The sequence below is a fragment of the Myripristis murdjan genome, chromosome 2 (assembly GCF_902150065.1).
Source record: "Myripristis murdjan chromosome 2, fMyrMur1.1, whole genome shotgun sequence".
Lineage (NCBI taxonomy): Eukaryota > Metazoa > Chordata > Actinopteri > Holocentriformes > Holocentridae > Myripristis > Myripristis murdjan.
In genome coordinates this window covers 8,806,057-8,826,609 of record NC_043981.1, presented here as the reverse complement: position 1 = coordinate 8,826,609, position 20,553 = coordinate 8,806,057, and the positions used below count along the sequence as shown (strand labels likewise).

General features: G+C 39.7%; 1 long non-coding RNA gene across 1 annotated transcript in view; it reads left to right on the top strand.

Annotated features, from left to right (window-relative positions):
- The window catches only part of LOC115374095 (uncharacterized), a 145,504-nt gene that overhangs the window by 18,881 nt on the left and 106,070 nt on the right, over positions 1–20,553 (top strand). Inside the window, exon 3 of the long non-coding RNA XR_003929593.1 lies at positions 2,753–2,953. This is a non-coding gene — a long non-coding RNA (uncharacterized LOC115374095). The remainder of the gene's footprint in view (positions 1–2,752; positions 2,954–20,553) is intronic.

The following is a 20,553-nucleotide window of genomic DNA, read 5'->3' as shown; positions in this document are numbered from 1 at the left end:
GATCATCGTGTGTGTGCTCTGTTTGCTTTCCTCTCTTCAGACACCATTAAAGATTCTACATTTCAAGCCATTTTGCCTTTGGTCTCCTACATTTGGATCCACTTGCTCTGGCTCATGTAATAACATCGGCCTCGCTCTGAAAACATTTGGCCATTTCCAGTGATTTCAAATAAAAGCTGCGCTGATGTTTATTCTTGCTTTCTACTGTCATCTGTCTCATTGTGTTTTTGCTTCATTGTGTGTAAGTTTTTTCGACAGAGCGTTGCTTCATGCTCACTTGCTCTTGCCATGGTGTAGGTATGATCTGCCATGCACAGAAGCAGAAGCAAAACAAACTGCCCTTCCTCTTTTGGTAGGAATTCCATGAAGTCGCTAAAGCAAAAGCACCACCATTAGCAAAAAAAAAAAAAAAAAAAAAAAAAAAAAAGGATATTTTTACTTGATAAATAACCATAACCATCACTTGGCATTATTATCCTCATTTAAATTTGTGACGATTAAATAATTGATTTGACTAATGGTTTCAGAACTAGTGAGGATATACCCCCACCCCAGATTCTTTAGATCCATTGATTTCTAATATGGTTTTCATTGGGAAATCTGTTAGAGTAATGTTTCAGAGTGATATTCAGATAACTAGACCCAAGTAACTAAACTAAAAGTTGATGTCCCTTTGTTAAAATGGAGTCTTCACCCACCACTGAAATTATCCGATTCAGCAGCTGTGTTGTTCACAGAAATGTAAAGTTTTGACAGCAGATGTGAACATAACAGCATCACATTAACTTTTTTTTTTTTTTTTTTTTTTTTACACCTTGGTGTGCTTCAGGTTTGCAAAATTGTTACTTTGTTGTGTTTAGGTCTGATCAGTATTACATGCAGTCATGTGTTAAGTGAGCCAAAGCTTGTAAACAAGTGAGATGCAGTCAAACCGTTCATTTGTCTGTTGAACAGAAATTTTATGAGGGAAACTCTGGTCATGGACACCAGTGTAACAAGGCTGACCTTGGTATTTTTATGTGTTTCCACAAAAGGTTGTGAAATATTGTTTCCAACTTACATTTCTAGAATAGCCGTCAGCTCACCTTTCCTCCATGTTTGTCCCCAACTCATTTTGGCAGCACAAGCCTTTGACCAGCAGCTTCAGGTGTCTAACTTGAAACTGTTTTGGTTTGCTTTTCATACTTTGGTCTGATTACATTCTCACATATAATACTGTGGTTTACTTGGAGCTGGACCAAATCCTGACTTTTCAGGTGGACAACAGTTGACTTGTTTCGTGCACAATAGAGTTCAAATGTATGTTCCCACCTCTCCAAACAAACTACAAGAATAAACCATGGTTTGACTCAAACAGACCAGATAGAGTAGGTGTGAGAGCGCCTAGGCTTTGAGCAGCTGGCTGAGGGAGAAGTGTGGCTGCAGTGAAGTTGTTTGACTCCAAATCAAGCTGGTTTGAGAGTTGGCGAGCTTCACACTTACCTCAGGTGTTCACTTATTATCGACACTCAAATTGGCAGCCCGAGCATCACTGCCCTGTCACAACATATTGAGATGTAATTTGATCATAGATAGGTAGATATTTTTTCATTTTTCATGAAGGATGATGATCACATCCAACTTTTTGTTCTTGCCTATTCATGGAAGAGTCAAATATTCTGTGTAGATACGATATACATGGACAAAAATATGGTAATTATGCTCTTTGCTCTGAAAGGGAAAGCAGTTTGGCAGTGCTTTATATGACGTTTGAATAAAATATCAATATGTGCCATATTGCCATGTGAATACGCGCTCGGTCTTCATGCCAGCTTACATTTGATGTTCATGTAGAGTGATACTTAAAAATAATTTCAGACATCAGTGGAAGATTAAGCTTTTCAAGAGTGGCAATTTCTAAATAAGCTGCCCCACTGACAAATTCTGTTGTTGTTGTTTCTTTGTTCTTTCTTTTACCTGGAAAACATGCCTTCAGGTTTGCCATGGAAATATCTCCAATGAATCAATTTCCAGGAGGATTTTAAGTTGAAAGACTTGCTTGCATATAAGTTTTGGGAATATAAAGATTCTAATGACTAAAGCAGCCTCCGATGATCACTTCCACAATTGGTAGACCTGCACTTTCAGCTTGGGAAATCAGCATTTATTGACCCAGGAATCCTTTTGTGGTGTTTCATACTTTATTGTAGACTGATATCGGAAGACCAGAATGATGCATCTTGCAGATGTATTGGATAATTCATTACGATCCAAGAAAGCTACCCGGAGATAATGAATGAGTAATGCTTGCCACTCCCTCGACAGCTACTGTTGAGTTGCCCTGTAGCAAGGCACTTAACCTCCTAACTGCTCCCTATGATGAACTGGCAACTGCTCTACCTTCTGCCCAGTGCATGCTGGGATAGGCTCCAGCTTCTTGTGACCGCCTTGTAAAAAGGGATAAGTTGATATAAAGACAATAACCAGTAAACACATTGACTAGATAAACAAAATATGGGATGTGTAAAGTGGATGACATGAATAACTGAAAGCCAATTATGAATATAAAGATAGACAGAGTTGACAGGGAGAGAGAGAGAGAGAGAGAGAGAAGGCAGCTGTGAAGAATTAATTCATGTCATATTCCCTCACTGACTGCTGCAGTTCTTTTTCACTGTCACAATACCGCTACATGTTTAAGTTGTGGTGGAACAGAAGCTGGGAATAGCAGTGTAACAGGAATTTGACATACTCTCTCTACCTCCCCTTACAGCACCCCCCCTCTGGTCATTCTCAGAGGAGTTGTCCCCTGCCCAGTGGCATGTGGATGTGTATAATGGAGATGGATGGCGGCTGGCGCTGCCACACCGTGGAACAGACGGACTCCTCCCTAAACGCCTGTCTGCCAGCCTCCATCAGTCTCCCTCCGACAGCCCTCCGGAATAGAGCCCATGCTCAATATTGGCCCGCTCAGGTATTTGTGTGTGTGTGTGTGTGTGTGTGTGTGTGTGTGTGTGTGTGTGTGTGCACTCTTAAAAAAGGATGTGCCATATCGGTGTGCCTAGTTTGAGACTTGCTTACTTTTTAACACAAAATATGTTAATAGATCTTGCGCCACAAAGTAAGCAAGTCGCAGACAAAACGTGGGGAAAAAATTGGGTTATTCTTAATAAGATGTGGATGTGTTGAAAATGACAGATCATTTTCAGAAGTGTGATGGCGAGAGCATATTGCGGATGTGTGACTGAACTCTGGAATGCACTCATCTCGGTGCTTTGGATTGCCTTCTTATAAAAAGGCTTGGAAGGAAAACAAACAACAAAAACAACATGCACAACAAGAAGTAATGCCAGAACAACCCAGGGGTGAAATACCACAGCAAGTTCCCAACAAGTCTATTTAGCAAATACTTATCCCACAATCCTTTGGGAGCTTGTATCGTTATTGTCATCGCCCTCCTCCCACACCTTTTTACTCCCTCTTCAACTACTTTTCCTACCGCTGAGCCTGTAGCTCTCCAGGGACCTGAACCTTGTGTGTGAGTGTGTGCAAATGTGAGTGTGTGTGTGTGTGTGTGACTGTGTGGATCTGGGAGTGTGCAAAGGCAGTATTGTTGGCTGTTGCATATGCATTTGTGCTCCCTCTCCCTGGTAAGGTTCAGAGAAGGTACTATAGAATTTAGTCACTATGCGATCCACACAGTGCCAAGTGCCGACACTCATTCTCGTTTAATTAAGCGGCTGGATCAATAAACTCTTTGATTTTTCCCTTTTTTCTCCTACGTGGAATACCATCTGTTCACTGTGACTTGAACAAGACCTGTAAAACTTTACTGTATCCTCCAAAATATCCATTATAAGTCCGTGAAGGCAGCATCTCAAGAATGGGATGGAAAGGCATCTTGTCACGTTATGGCACAACTGAGCATTCTCTACCAAAAAAAAAAAAAAAGTTACATTGTAGAGATTAATATTGCATTTTAGCCATTTTGACATGTTTTTACATAATTTCCAAATACACTAAAAGCTATAATGACAAATCAACACACACTGGTTACCAAATGTGATGAAGAGAAGGGATAATGATGTAACATTGTAAGTTCTGTTATGGCAGGTTACTACGCTGTTTCTTTTTTCACCTACCAGTGTAATGCACTGTGGAACAAACAAGTTGACACCCATTCTTTACAGACGTTTTAAAGGTGTTCTTAGAAATGTAGTCATCTCCTACATTTCACTCCTTAACTGAAGTAAATGTAGATAAAGCAGGTAGAGGGAAAGTGGAAAGGCTGGGCGGTAAAATAGTCTCAAACAATTGACAAATTGATCCGATTAACTCTGATAAAAGGGATTTGGGTGCCGGTACTTTACAAAATATTCAGACCAGTGTTAAAGTCAGAAAACATACTAAACCTGTTTGATCATTTGAAAAGATACCCTCCTGCTGAACTCACACAGTGTCATTATACGGCATGATGGGACCACTAGAGAGCCCGGTTCAAGTTGTAGTCAAGCCTGCAGTGGTAATTTTTCTGTTCATCCTCAACAACAAATTTGCAGCTGCGTTTTCAGCTGTTACGCGTTCTAGTAAGAAACCGAAGAAACGCAAGGGTTTAACAAGTGCACTTGCCTTTTTCATTGCAGAATACATGATGCTGATTGGCATGAGTGAAAAAGAATGGTTCAGGAGGCTAATGAAAGAAGCTGATTCGTGGTATGCACTGCCCAGGCAGAGATAATTGTTGCAAACAGCATGGCCTCAACTTTACTCAGAGTGTAGGGGAAAGTCAGAGGAGCAGCTCAGAGATGTCACACACTTTGCCACAGCTGCTGATCTGTGGTCAAGCTGCACATAAGAACCATTCATGACACTATGTCCAAAGAAGGGAAATCTTCAAAATAATTGCCTGCAAACTGGACAGACCACACTGGTGAATCAGTTGCACATGGGCTTGTGAATGCAAGTTGACTGCAGATGTAGGCGACTGCATTTGGTGAGTAAAAATATCACTGTTTATCTTGCTTTTGAAATGTATTATAATGTGACTTGAACAGGTCTTTTCAACCATGTATTAAATAATGTATTATAGCTAGATAGATTTTATCAGTACTAAATGCATTTATTGTACAGACTTGTGCTAAAGTAAATATATCAGTGTATTTAATTCGTTTTAGTTACTGGAGGACTAGTAGGATATACTTTCACAGTAGCATAATTCTTGATGTTTTTGATTGTTATACATTTATTATTATTATTATTATTATAGCTATTCATGCAACTGTTTCACCTCTTTCCTTTGCATTCTTGGTTTATTCAACATTTTCTGTATTGCCTTTTCTCTTTGTTTATCTTTAGAGAGAAGTGAGAGGTGTAGAGACAAGAATAGCAAGAGCAATTGGGTCCTGAAAAAAAGAGAGCTCTGGTAACAGCTCAAGAGGAGCTCAGCGTACCCCAGGATAAAGTGGTCACAGGTGGGAGTAATGTCTGAAGAAGGTCAAAAGACTGCTTGAGGAAGACAGGACCACTGCACAGGTCCTGTCAGATAACAAAATATGAGCATAAAGTATATTGATGTCTTGACAAAATACTGAACTCACTTCTAGAGTTCAGCAACTCCCTTTCTGATGAAGAATATGTAATTACATCCTACCTCAAGCAAGAGCAGGCGTTAAAACCTAACCCTAACCCTGGGGCTGACAACACACAACTAAGCATCAAAACAACTGTCCTGGATTTCTTGAATGACCAATATGCTGACATTACCACTGATAACCTGCTGCATCACTGGTAGACATTTGGTTTAAGAAGCTGTACCTCAAAGATGAGAAAATTAATACAAAGATTGTTGAAAGAGGAAAACATGTCTCAAGCTGGTGACACAACCACTGAGGCAGGTGCTAAGGGAGGACATGCTACAGCTGCACCGGTGAAAAAACAGGAAAAAAGACACTGGGTAGCTTTTTAAAAAATCTTCCCCACCACCCCATCAAGTCTTACAGAAAGGCGGGCTACTGAGGCTGAACTGAACAACTGCCTGCTTGCTCCTTATGCACACACACAGTGAGACCAGTTCTCTTGCTTGGTGGAAGATTCATGAAGAAGCCTCTCCCGGAGTGAGCTGCCAGCCAAAATGCTATCTATGCATACCTGCCATCAGTTCCGCATCTGAACGTGTGTTTAGCACAGATGGGAACATTGTGTCCTGCCACGAGCCAGCGTTAAAGCCCGAAGCAGTGGACAGGCTTGTCTGTACGATGCTGCACATGTTGACTCCTCTTCAGAACCTTTTTTTATTCATTTTTCTGTCTCTACAAATATTTGTTAGACAATTGAATCAAAAACGGTAATGTGATGGGATCTAGAGCTGTGGTTTTTCTATTTGTAGTTTTGATACTTTATAATTCTGCATTTGTTTTAGTATTAGAGAGAAGCTTGGAAACATGGGTTTTTAATGTTATTTGAATCAAAGAGCTACAACTGTTTTCCTACTTATTATTTCCATGCAGTTATACTTTTTATGTTTAGTTTTTGTTTTCATTATTATAGCTTTATACTTGAGAGACACTTGAAATCAAAGCTTTCCTTTGTGGTAATCATAGAGCAGCACTTGTTTGCCTGTTTATATAATGTGGTTACTTTTTCAAATTCATATTGTAGAATCCATTTTCGTTTGGAGTGCAGTGTCACAGTGATAGTCTTCTGCCAGTTCCTAAGCCAATTAAAGCCAAGAGATTTAGAATATGTTTGCTTAACAATTTAACTATTGCTTTTTTGAGACATTTTCTTATTCTTTCTTTTGTTCGCTCTTGAAAGAAATGACAATACTTTGACTGACTATGGCATAAAGCTGAATACTCTTCCAAGTCTTTTCAACATTAACCTGTCATATATATGTTATAGCAGTATATAGTTATAACAGCACTGAACACTCTTCAACTTCTCGTTAACACTAATCAGCTAATCACATGGCAGCAACTCAATACATTTAGGCATGTAGACACGGTCAAGACAATCTGCTAAAATTCAAACCGAGCATCAGAATGGGGAAGCAAGGTGTTTTCAGTGACTTTGAACGCGGCATGGTTGTTGGAGCCAGACCAGCCTGTGTGACACCAACTGAGTGAGTGGCACTGAGTGAGTGACATGTTCTCTGGGTGAAAATCCCTTGGTGATGCCAGAGGTCTTAGGAGAATGGCCAGACTGGTTCGAGCGCATAGAAAGGAAACCATAACTCAAATAACCACCCGTTACAACTGAGGTATGCAGAGGGGCATCTCTGAATGCACAACACGTCAAACCTTGAAGCAGACAGACTTCAGCAGCAGAAGACCATACAGGGTGCAACTCCTGTCAGCTAAGAACAGGAAACTGAGGCTAAAATGCATACAATCTCACCAAAACTGGACAATAGAAGACTGGAAAAATATTGCCTGGTCTGCTGAGTCTCGATTTCTGCTGTGACATTTGGATGGTCGGGTCAGAATTTGGCGTAAACACATGAAAGCATGGATCCATTCTGCCTTGTCACAACAGTTCAGGCTGCCGCTGGTGGTGTAATGGTGTGGAGGAGATTTTCTTGGCACACTCTGGGCCCCTCGGTACCAGTTGAGCATTGTTTAAACACCACAGCCTACCTGAGTATTGTTACTGCCCATGCCCATCCCTTCATGACCACAGCGTACCCATCTTCTGATCGCTACTTCCAGCAGGTTCTTGAACATGACTATGATGGACCAAAATATGGATTAATGTTTCCAGCACCTTGTTGAATCTATGCCATGAAGAATAAAAGCAGTTCTGAAAGCAAAAGGGGGTCCAATCTGGTAACAGCAAGGTGTACCTAATAAAGTGGCTGGTGAGTGTATATGCACCAGAAATATGACTGCAACAAAAAATTTCTAACTAACTAACTAACTAACTAACTAAATAAATAAACACATGAAATAAATTAAAATGACACCATGTAATTACAGCATAACTCCTGCAATGTTTTGCACATCACAGATTTATGTTATATAAATGTATGAGTATCTGAAGATGGATTTTTTTTTCCTTTAAATTAATTGACAAAACTAATTATTTCATAAGGACAGGACCACCTCTTATTGCACACCAGGAACACCTGCTCCTTTCCTGTTGACAGAACAATAGGACAGAGGAGAACTAATGTGGGCTGGCTCAAGACTTTCTGTCCTATGTGGGTGGACAAAGAAACATCTGTTCTTAAAAAAGTCCTGTGTCCACCTGAGGTCAAAGAAGATGGGAAAAAGATGAGCGCTGTCAGTGAAAGAAGGTGTCAGAGAGAGAAAGGGAGAAGGAAGAAAGAGGCATCACTGACTTATTAGACTAGTGGTCTTGGCGGTGGAGCGAGACACAGGCCAATAAAAATGCCGTCTCTTCACTGGGATTATCCTGGCTTTGATGGAACTGACAGGCTGTCTCTCGCTCTGGGATTCCCATTTGGGAGTGAACACAACCAGTTTCACTGGCTATATTCAACCGTCTGGGCTCATCACTCTCGGATACTTGGTACCCAAATAGACCCCGCAGGTTCATCGGCAGACAAGTGACATCCCCTTAAACACAGAGCTGGTGGAAAGCAATTGAAGGAGTTGTGACAGTAATACAAACATTAGGACCATATTCTGTCAGAGCTTTGACTCAAGAGAATAGACTGAATTGCTTTGTTTATTGTTGCCTCTGTATATTTTGTGAGATGTCTGCTTTCATAGAGCTTAACAAATTGCCCAAACTTTGGTTATGCATTTTTTGGTTTCTTTGTGTTCTGGTAGACAGCAGTATGTGTGTATATGATAACATATTATTATTATGAGGTACAGTAGACTAATTATGTTGCTGAGTGTAGGTAATACAAGTTCCTTGAATCTGTAATTAAATTTTGAATAAAACCTTCACATCCCTGGTATGCATCAGCATTTTTGATGAGTAACAATATAACTCTGTGTACGATCTTGAATATAATTAAACCAAAAAGGCAAGTTCTTTGTGAAAATGCAGTGATGACACAGCTTTTGGCTCATCATGTTTAAACCTTTTCAGTGCCCTCTACTGTTATGTGGAGGGCACATTGTTTAACATGAGCCTCAGGGGCTAAATTTAAAGTGATAGTTCGGAGTCTTATTAATATAGTGGTATTTGTTATATAATACATCCACCAAGTTTGGTCCGTTAAGTCCTACCCTGTTGCAAGAATGTGAGATTCACCTGGAGTATATCATTAAAAAAAACATGTACCTTTGTTTTTGATGTTTATTCGTTCATTTTACTTTTAAATTAATTATTTTTAAATTAATTATTTTTTAAATTATTACTTGTTCATGTATAGCTTCTGTTGACTCTGACGCCCTTGTCACCTGTAAGAAAAGCATGGTGCAGTATTAAATTGCATAGGCATTAATGAGAAAAACGCATTTCTTTCCATGTTGGAAAAGAATAGTTATTGTGGAGACATCTTTTTTTTTGTAGTTTTATGCAAAATCAAGCCTCTCTCGTAACTACCGATTGCAATCCAAGTGTAGTGTCTGATAATTTTCTTCTGTATTGATTCTTCTGTCTCTGGACAGCTGCCCTCTTTATTACATATTCAAATTCAGAAAGCGAGGGGATCTGGGGCCCTCTCTTGTAGCTGAACAATGAATAAATCTTCAGATCTGTGAATGCCTTTTAGCCTGTTTTGAGACTAATGAAATCCAGTAGGGCTGTGCATTGCCACTGATATTCCAGATTGAATAGATTTCAGTTGGATTAAACTCAATTCGATTTGATTCAATATCGATACGGTCAGAGCTATTTCTATTACAATACCAATTTTGAATGAATATGAAAGAGATTCTAAGAGAACTAATGCTGTAAATTGGAGAAGAAACTCTAACACAGTGCATTATTAAAACGATTGATGTTTATAATATGAATTGACCCCAGAACAGTTACATTATTGTACTTTTTATGTAACATGACCAACACACAACAGCAGTCAACACAATATCATGCAACTCTACAGACTGAAAACTAAACAATAAAGGATCAATTCAAGGATTAAATGAGTAATCAGATAATTCTGATGAAGATTGGTCTGTGTCGATTTTTTGATTAATTGAACCTAGCCCTACAATCCAGCCTGTTATTGCAGATATTGTGGAATAATTGTTGATCAGTTTTTCTCTACATATCTAGTAGTATATGTATCACATCCCTAAATGGAGTGCACTGACTACCAAAGGCCAAGAGCTCCAAAAAACAGGTTTTTTAAGTTGCACCTCTCGATACCATGGGGTCGCTGGATTGTATTTGAGTTCATGCAGTAATCTCCGTGTCAAAACCCTTGTGGAAAATTGCTTTCACACAGTAATGGTCCTTAACTGGTATTCTCTGGACTATCCATCAAGTGCCCAGAATCTGTTCCCATTACACATCATCACCTCAGCAGGGCAGTTATATAACTGAAAGTGGTTTTTATCCATGTTATAAATATGTAGAGTGCTCTCTATATTTTCCTCAGTTCACAAAATTAATCTTATACCTAAATGGAACAGCCTTACACAAGTGTCAATTTTGTCAACGAAGATGATGACGAATTTTTTTTTGTCAGCGACCTCTTCCATGATGAAGACGAAACAAGACGAGATAAAAGTAGATCATAGATAATAACAACTATGATGACGTGTATGTTAGGTTTTCGTTGATGAGGCGAGACGGGACGAAAATGTTATTAGTAGACTGTCAGGCATTCAAAAATCCCCCCTCTTGTGCATCTCAAAAGATAACCTTGTAGTGTGCCGCCCTGTCATTGGTAGAAGTTCAGTGTGCATCCCTGTCATTGGTTGATTTGGTTGAATGAGGGCAGTGCTGCCGACCCTGATCCCCAGCCACAGCCACACAGCTACACAGAGTTCATGACTCAGTGCTCACTGGCTCATTGGCTCAAACTCACTGGCTTGGATGAAGAAAAAAGAATAGATCTATGGACACACTTTGTTGATAATGCTGCAGAAAATAAAACACAATGCACAACAGGAACAGAAGAGACACCCTGTGCTGCTGTTTGATGGGCCTAGTTGCTGTGATCATCTGTCACTATTAAAATCAGTTGTTTTGCATTTGCACACATGAAGCAGCTGAATAAATATAGCCACAATAGCTAAAGAAAGAAAGTTTAGTTTGTTGATTTGGAGTAAAGCAGCATTCAGTGCAGGGTTCTATTACTGTACTCTTCACACTGGATCATTAAATGCATGTAGTTCCAACTGAAGTGCATCTAAATCATCTGTGTGTGTGCTTACTGAAAAGTTACTGAGTAGATTTCATTTTAAAAATCACAAAAATGCATATGACCAAAATTAGACCAAAACTTCCATAGATATCGTCAACTAAAACTTGACTAAATCAATCAATAGATTGATTTAGTCTAATCTATTCATCAATAGATTTTGTTGACGAAAACTAACAATAATTCAGATGACTAAAATGTGACTAAAATGAATATGCATATTAGTCATAAGACTAAGACTAAGAAGAAATCAAAATCAGCTGCCAAATTAACACTGCCTTTCACTGACCAGACCCTTTGTTACCTAATTTATTTTTGTACTCTTTCCTGTGAATTGGGCATCTGTGTGTGCTAATGTTGCAAAGAGACAAGGTTTTTCAGTAGTCCCTGTGCTTGTAGCCCAGGGAATGGCTCCTCTGCATAACAAAATGTACTTTGTGAAGTGAAGTATTTGCGTAACTTATGCATACAAGAAATTTTTGTGTGTAAACAGTATTTAAAAGGTGCTCTCAAGTTGCATAAACTGAGACTGTGGACAGCTCCCAGGTGTTAATGTGTTAAGCTGTAGTTGTGTGTGGCAGGGTGTTGTTGAAAAATAATGAAATGTATGGGCAAACATTGGCACATAATGATTCATGCAGTGTTTTCACTAAAGCATGCTGCAGTGAAAACAAGCAAGAAGGAGAGAGAGACAGAAAGCAGAGACTAGCCATGACAAACGGGACTTGTAAGTAAGTAGGGGAGATTACACTGGTTGCTAAACTCTCCATGGGGAAAATGTTAAGCAGATCCAATGGATGAAGTAATTCAATTTGAGCCCCTGAATAATAGCATCATTTGCCATGGAATTAGCATCCGCCACTATCAATCAATACTGCATAAGACTAACACAAGCTGCACACCACAGGGCCCGCTATGGACAAGGGCCTTGTTGTGAAAATCAGGTCATTTTTCAGGTTAACTTGACTGTAGTCACACCATGAATATAGTGCAAATATGGTGGGGGTTTTTTATGATGAATGCAGTTTTACAAGTGAATATACTTGTCTTTTGTCAATTTTTTAGGCTTTTCCGTTTTTGTTGTTGCTGCTGTTTATTTGTATGTTTGTTTTAAATGAGGAATTGTGGGACGTTTACCTAGCCTTAAAGCTCTTGCTGTGTTGTTGTATTGCCATGTGGTGTCCTCTACACATGTAGTTTGTGGTATGATGGAATAGGAAAGATTAAAAAATAGCTTTCCATTAACAATTCAAAACAGAACACAATTATCCAAGGTTATAATTCATAATAACATAAAATTTAATTAAATATTTTTGATAATGTAGCCTTTTATATCCTTGGACTATTGTGTGGATATTTCATCATTAGAGTATGGCCATTGGCTATGACTTGGCAACAATAAAAATACCTTTTACACTGGCTTGTACAATAATACATAAATAATTAATAAACAAATTATGGAGCGTGGTGGTACTTAAACATGAGGTCACATTTTCATTTATTCCTTTTTCCTTTTTTGTCTTTTTTATCTTAGCTACAACAAACAAAGATATCTTGGCCTAAGCCTTGATAAGGCCATCAGGTGTACCTCATTATTTGAAAAACATTTTTTCTTAGCGCACCTAACCAGGTTAAGCAAGAAGGCCATACCTAGCATATGTTTCCACTCTTTACAGCGCTTCGATCATTCATATCACACGCGTCAGCCTAGCTTTCCATGGGTCACTATGGGGTCACTGTCAAGTATATAGTTACTGTAGAGGCTTGGGTACAATGTGGCAGTGGAAGAACCTTGATGTGATTTCTCCTAAATTGAAAATTCCTCCCTCAGGTCAACAAATTGGTACCTTTGCAGTGGTGAAAATTTGACAAATTAGATGGAGCTGCCTGCATTCTAAAGGCAGGCAGCTCGGTCTAAAACCCTGTTCCTTTGTAAAGAATTTATTTCATTCTGGAGAGAGCAGAGTGGACAGGCGTTTTAACACAAGGCCATCATTAGTGTCACTTTTCCCAAAAAACGTGCAGAGCGTTGGAAGGGTCTGTGATTTGTGTTCTCTCATGAATGAAATAAATTCTAAAAACATAAAGGAACAGGCATCCTGGTTTTCTGAGCACAGATTGCAGCATCTGTTTCTTTCAGTGTCCCATTTTTGGTCTACCACACTAATTCTGAGAGCAAATGACTTTTCAAACTGTCAGCTAGTTGGTTAAGAATACTTGTTGCAGAGGTCATTAATGTCTCAGCCGTTTGATACATTGTGACAGCTCCAATATACATTACAAAGTGCACATAAATTTCAGAACCTGAAAATGAATGTATGTGAAGGGAATTCAGTATGTCAAGGAAGCAGAAGAATGACTGAGTGAGTCTTGGGCAGCAATGTACATGGGCTTTCCTTGTCCAGACACAGAGTATTATGCTATTCAAGGCTGAACAGCTTATTCTGTTGCACTTTACAAGATACTGTGTCTCTGCTGTGTTTATGTCCACTGTTGTCGTGAAGTTTGCAATGAATTGTAAATGTCATACTGATTTTTCATCTGATTCAACTCCACACACAATCTGTGCAGAAACAACTTCCACTGCACTAGCTTTAAGGCAATGGCATGAACATAATAACTTCATAGAAGGACCTTAATAACCCAGCATGTGCAGTCCTCAAAAAATTGAAAGTTGCACTTGAATATGTACTTTTCACATGCTGCTTTGAAAAAGACAACACAAAACCAAGACTATTAACTTTCAAACTTTAAAGCTATGAAGCCGGAATGATAATATGGGGTGATAGGTTTTTCCAGGATAATAACAGTACGACTTGATGTCCAAATGACCCCAAATAAAGAAAATCAAAATTTTAGACTCAGACACATTGACATACATTGTTACAAGCTGCTTGTCCCTTTCTTTTTGGTCATTTCACTCTTCAGGTGTGGCTAATTTGTCAGTCGACTAGTCTCCATCCGTTTATTTAATTGGTTTGTCAATTCATCCATCACGTGCAGTATCTCAGACTTTACTGATTAGATTTTGAAGAAACTTTGGGGAATGGTGTGTCCCAAAGTGGGTGATACTGTGCTTGTTCGCTGATGTGGTACCCATGATAATCTGAGACATTACTGGATTTTGATGAAACTTGGTGGGAGGGTGCACCTTGCCGCTGCATTCTGGCTTTTTCAAAATTACACTGATTTTCTCAAAGGGACAAAGCAGCAAAAACGTAAAAAAAAAAAAAAAAAAAAAAAAAGGTGACATACTGTATTTGTTGCTGATTGGTCCATCATTCACTCTGTTTTATAGAGTTATTTTTCTTTTCTCTCTTTCCTTTGCTGAAGGGGTATCAGTTGTCTTGTTTTCCCAGCTGTGATTAATTTGCTTTAGTTCCCCTCTTATCTCGCTGTTGTTTAGGAGGAAGCTCTGTGTCCGACAGCCCACTGCATCATTGGCTCAGGCACTTTTGTTCTCTCTGGTTGATTGTTTTTTTTTTTTTAATTGAGAAATTATTAGTTGGTATATACGTTTACTTTTTGGAGTTTAACTTTGGTTGCTGTCATATATATTTCTGGCCTCATGCATTCGGCTTCATTTAAACAAGCAGAACACGATCTCATGCACAAAAATAGATGTTTGAATTAGATGAACACCAGCACAATTTGGCAATGAATGAACCAAGGGTTCAGACAAAGTTGAACAAAATTAAAGTTTGATTCTTTAGTATTACCTATGTAGTGTTGCAATCAGGAGAGAAAACTTTTTTCAGAGGGAGGCAGGATTACTTTGTACATGTCACGGTTCATCAGCCACTTTCACTAATCTGTCAATTAGATTTGTAGAACGGAGTAGGGCCTCCACATGATAGTTGGTTATTTTCCAAAGTGGCTGATAGTGCAGACGGTTTTATTAGACACAACTTAGATTTACCAGCATACCAGTGGGCATGGGTGTTAATTTCCTACCCAGAATGCAGTTGCTGCTATAACCAGCGAATGTTAAATGTGTGCGGCAAGGCCTGCCACCTTGTTGAGGTTTATCATTCATTCATTCATTCATCTTCTAAACTGCTTATCCTCACTAGGGTCGCGGGGGGGTGCTGGAGCCTATCCCAGCGCACATAGGGCGAAGGCAAGGAAGCACCCTGGACAGGTCGCCAGTCCATCGCAGGGCAGACAGACAAACACTGACATTCACACACACAGTCATACCTAGGGGAAATTTAGCTTCTCCAATTCACCTAACCTGCATGTCTTTGGACGGTGGGAGGAAACCGGAGTACCCGGAGGAAACCCACGCAGACACGGGGAGAACATGCAAACTGAGGTTTATCATACATTACAAAAATATAATTGGTTTCACGTTACTGTGTCTGCACTTGGACATTGACTAAGGACATAGTGTGTTGTCTTATTCTTTAAAGTGAAGACAGCCTTGTGGAGAAGCTTGCTGTGCAGTGACCCGGTCATCCTTATCACTGACCATGGTGGGCAAAATGTCAAAACATACCCCCAATCCGCTTAGGAGTAGGAGGATCAGCACTTGTAAACTGACTGGCATTGCCCTAAGCAAGGTTTTCTAGGACTCAGCAAAAGGCACATAATCAAAAACAACTGATGTTCTGTGGAGTTCATCATTACCAGTGTTGTTTTGAAGATTTCTGGATTCAGTAACTTCTAATCAGCATGGGCTTATCATGCTTGTACACCAAAAGAAAGGGTCCAGTTATTTCCTGCCACTAGTCAACAGCTTATATGAGGAAAGCCTGGATAATGTGCAACTCAGTGGGGAGTCCACAGCCTTGTTGAGGGATATATCCAAAGGTGACCCCTACTTGACTGACAGTATAAGATTCTATCAAAAGAAAAGCTCTTAAAGGCCCTGGTGGCTGAACAGAATTTGTTCACAGTACTTAAAAAACAAAACAAAACAAAAAAAAAACTGTTGATAGAGTTTGTATTGTGTTGATAAAAGGGTTAAAAAGTTAAGTGTGCTTGACATTTTTTTTTTTTTTTAATTTGTGGAGATATTTTCTGTAAGCATGGCCCTCTAATTGCTTTGCTATTGATTTATGTTGCATGTGTGGCCCACATTCAATGCCAGCAACAACAGCATAACACAAATCCAAGGCACCAGTGGCAACTACCCTTGATGAAGCTCTTCTCTTTCCTTGGACTTTTAGTTTTATTTTGCAGTGTCCTTTTCTGCCTCTGCCCACCCTGCAGGATATATTTCACCAGGAGGAGGGTGAAGGCAAAGCATGCATGGTTGGTGAAATAATGAGACAATTACATCTCTCATCATTTTTCCACCAAAGTTTATTTTTTTCAAATTTTGTGCACAGATTTGTTGCTGTTTTGAGCACAGATTTGTTAGTGAACACCAAGTAAACCTTTGAAATGATTTCACTTGCATGTATATTTTTACATATAGTATACAGTCACAGTATTGTGCAGACTTACAGTACAGAACAGGTCTTCGGGACAATTAACCAGTTACTGTTTCTATCCAGCTGGATTGCTGGAGAGACCAGTAAGAGCACCATTGGTGGGTCTTATTAGCTCCCATTCATTTTCCACAGTAATCAAGGACTATCTTCCAGGCCTTTCTACTTTATACAGAAGAGGAACCCTGCTAATGCGGTTAAAAGGCAACAGCTATTTAACACATGGATTAATTTTTGTATACATTTTCCTATTGGTTCATCAAACTCAGTGAATAGAGATCTATTTTTGTGAACAATCACAGTTTCTGGCTTTTTAGTTCATGTTGTCGGTGTGCCTGAAAGTCTCCTTGATAACAGTTTAGTATCCTCTATCATGGCAAGAATAGGTGCATGAGCAGAAGCATGGCTGAATCTAGATCCACAGAACTGCAGGATAGTAGAGGATAGCAAAATAGTCTATCTTATAAATAAGAGTAGAGGCTTTTACCAGTGTGTCTGGGTGTAGGTGTTGTGTTTTGTTACCTTGATTTGTTAATTTGCTGTGACAAGGTAACAAGTTAACTACTGTATGAGCAAAGTAACAACGTGGTTGCTATCTGTTTTGTGATAATTTCTTTCTCACTCCTGTTGTGTTCAAAGACTTGTCAAAAAAGCCTTTGAGGCATGCAGCGCTTACCATGAGGGGAGAAGAAAAGTCCCAGCCACTCTAGCTAATGCATTTATTAACAGATGCCCAAGTGATTGTTTATGGTGGATAAGAAATGGCCTTTCGCTCCTTGTGAAATGGAGAGATCAAAGAGATGTTTGTGTTGCTTCCGTCATTCATGTGGTGCATTCAAGACAGGTTGTGAGCCTCGAGAAACAAAATAAAATGGGCAGTGGCAAAACATCGCAGTCAGTGCACCAATAACAAGGATAGAGTACAACAAGAACATGGAGTGCATGGATCTGTCAGACCAACTCATTCAATACTTTTTGGTGCGTGACAAGGCAACATGGGGGCACCAAACTTTATTGTAACATTTATTGACTTTGAAACAACAAACACCTACATCCTTCACAATGAGCTGAGTGAAGCAAAACAAGAAATGACACCTGACAAGTTGTTTCAACATTGGCTGTCAGCTGAACCGTGCAGACTGACTCTGGAGTTCTCCAGCCCTCCTCAACAAAGCACCTTCCCACACCTATTTCAGTGCCTGAAAGAAAACTGGGTGGCCCTGCGTAGCTCAGTGGGTAGAGCATAGCTACAGGTTAGAGGCTCCACCTCTGATGCAAAATATGTATCAAGTTATGGTACCGTAGGGTACTTTTCATCACCAGTGGTCTCTGAAAACTGTGTGAAACTAGGCTATACCAGGGGTAGGCAACCATGTGCCACAGTGAGCCGAGATTCTGCAGGTTTTCATTCCAACCAAAAACTCCACCAGGTGATTTCACTGATTAGTTCCTCCGCTCTGCTTGAAAGTGAGGTAAGACTCTGGGCTCACTATAGCACATGGTTACCTACGGCTGGCCTATACACTGAAATGCAGATTATGTATTATTGACACCAGTAACGTGCAAGTCCAGGTAAAGTCTCAAGTTTTTGACCTCAAGTCTAAGTCAAATCTCAGGTCTTGAGGGGACACATCTGACTCAGTTCTGAGGTATTTGTTTGTAAGTCTGAGTCATATCTTGGATCGTCTGCTTAAACCCTGACCATCCTCTCATACCCCTTTTCCACCAGGGCTGGTTCGGAGCCGGTGCCTGACTTAGCACCAGTTTTTTGGTTTTCCACCGCCCAAGCAGGGGCCAAACTGGTGCCAAACTGGTTCCAAACTGGTGCTAGGCAAGCACCAACTCCAAGCAGGGGCTAAACAGGAGCCAGAGAAAGAACCGATGACGCGGCCCACCGCGTCATCTCGCACACCCACGTGATCACGTTTTACGATAACGTAATGACGTGGCTCTGACTTGGCTCCGCTTGGCTGTTGGCCGGTGGAAAAGCAAACCGGTTCTTTGTTGGCACCAGTTAAGCACTGGCTCTAGCACCAGCTCCGAAATAGCACCAGGTGTTTTTTGGTGGAAAAGGGGCATCAGAGTAATTTACAGCCAGGACATTATGTAATGTCTTACTTAAGTATTCATATATCAGCCACTTGGTTATTCAGTGATAATGTAACATAAATGAAGCTGGAACCACAACTGTACACCATCATTTAATATATTATGTGACTCTACAGCAAGGAAAACAGAAAAGCACATTTTTTAAAAGTTGAAAACTGTAATTGACCTTGAAACATAAGAATCCCATCAATATGTCAGATTACAGGCAATTACAGGCCTGTAGTATTTATTTATTTATTTTAGTTTTTAGTTTTCTGTTAGTCTTTACTTTCAACCCTCAAACATATATATATATACATATATATATATATATATATATAATGCAGGTACTGTAGGGCAATAATAACAAATCTAGCATATACTCTACACTCTATACTATAACTACAGTCATTTAGCTACAATAATCAAAATTGCCATTTTAAGTGAGGACATAAATGAACATCTTCGTCCCTCTTTTTTTCTGCTGTCAGTATGTAAATTCAGTTTGGATTCAGGTGCAGTGCTTAACAGTGCTGGAGTACTAAGCACACAGCAGACAGATAATGTGCAGCTTCACGTAGTGTGTAACTAGCTTATTATAGTCACTCCCACCTTTGCCTTTTGATATTTTGTTTAGGCAACTTTTTAGATGAGTTTCCTTGTTCATGGATACTGGTTCCATACCAGTAGGTCAGCAGTCGTTATCGGAAAAAACACATTAAAAGTAACAAATAGTGAGATTTCTCTCTACCTCAACCCTAGTTGTGACTAAATGTCAGTGAAAGGTTTTGGTCATGACTGAATAGCAACAAAAACTTAAGCTTAGAAAAGAAATTCCAGTCACAGTAGAAAACATCTTGATATGAGTTGGGAATACAACCCAGGTCAGTGAAGTTGAAGGCATGTGTATTTACCCTTCTGCCATCCTGACCTCCAACGCCCTTTCTTTCCACTGTGCTACTTCAACACCAGCCGGCTGCCTCTTTGTGGTTGTAGCTCCTCCATCCAGTCCTTTCATGATGGGGAAAATATTTTTCTCCCTTTTTAATACATGGAGCAGTGATTTGCATTGGATTGGGCTGTGTCTGTCTGTCAAATGTGGTATGTTGGGTGATCTCAGACATACAAGTGTTTTTTTCTCAGTTTGACTTTCTCACTGAGGGAAGGATGCATCCTCACATTGTGTTCGAGTGTATATCCAGTTAGACAGATTGGCCTAATGTGGGCACTGCCATAAAAGGTCAAAACTATTAGCACAAATGTGTTAATGTAGACACCACTGGTTTGTTTATGATGAAACTTACAAGGATGACACATTTGACTTTTATTACTATTACAGACAGAATTTTTAACACTATCAGGGGAAACCTATTATTGTTCAGCCACATTTTTCCACATCCACTCTCGCTGGTGGACTGTTCTAGCTGTGGGTGTTAATATTCTGTTAATTGGTTTATGGGGATCAGGTGAAAAGTAACACCTTTCTAGCTGACAATATCAGATGCTTTGTGGAACTGGGAACAATTTAATGTTATAATTAGCCAAAGCCGACCTGTTATTGGGTCTTGGGGTGAGGCGGTGCCTCAGTCCACTGAGTTGACCCAGCACTTTGTTTGAACATCTAAACATCTCAGAAGCTCCAAGTGGATGATTTCAACCTCCCACTGTGTGAACGACTCTGGGGAAATGATAGGACTCAAGCTAATTGCTTGAATATGGAAAGTTCTGTTATTTCATTAATATTTCAGGTCTGTTTCAATGGTC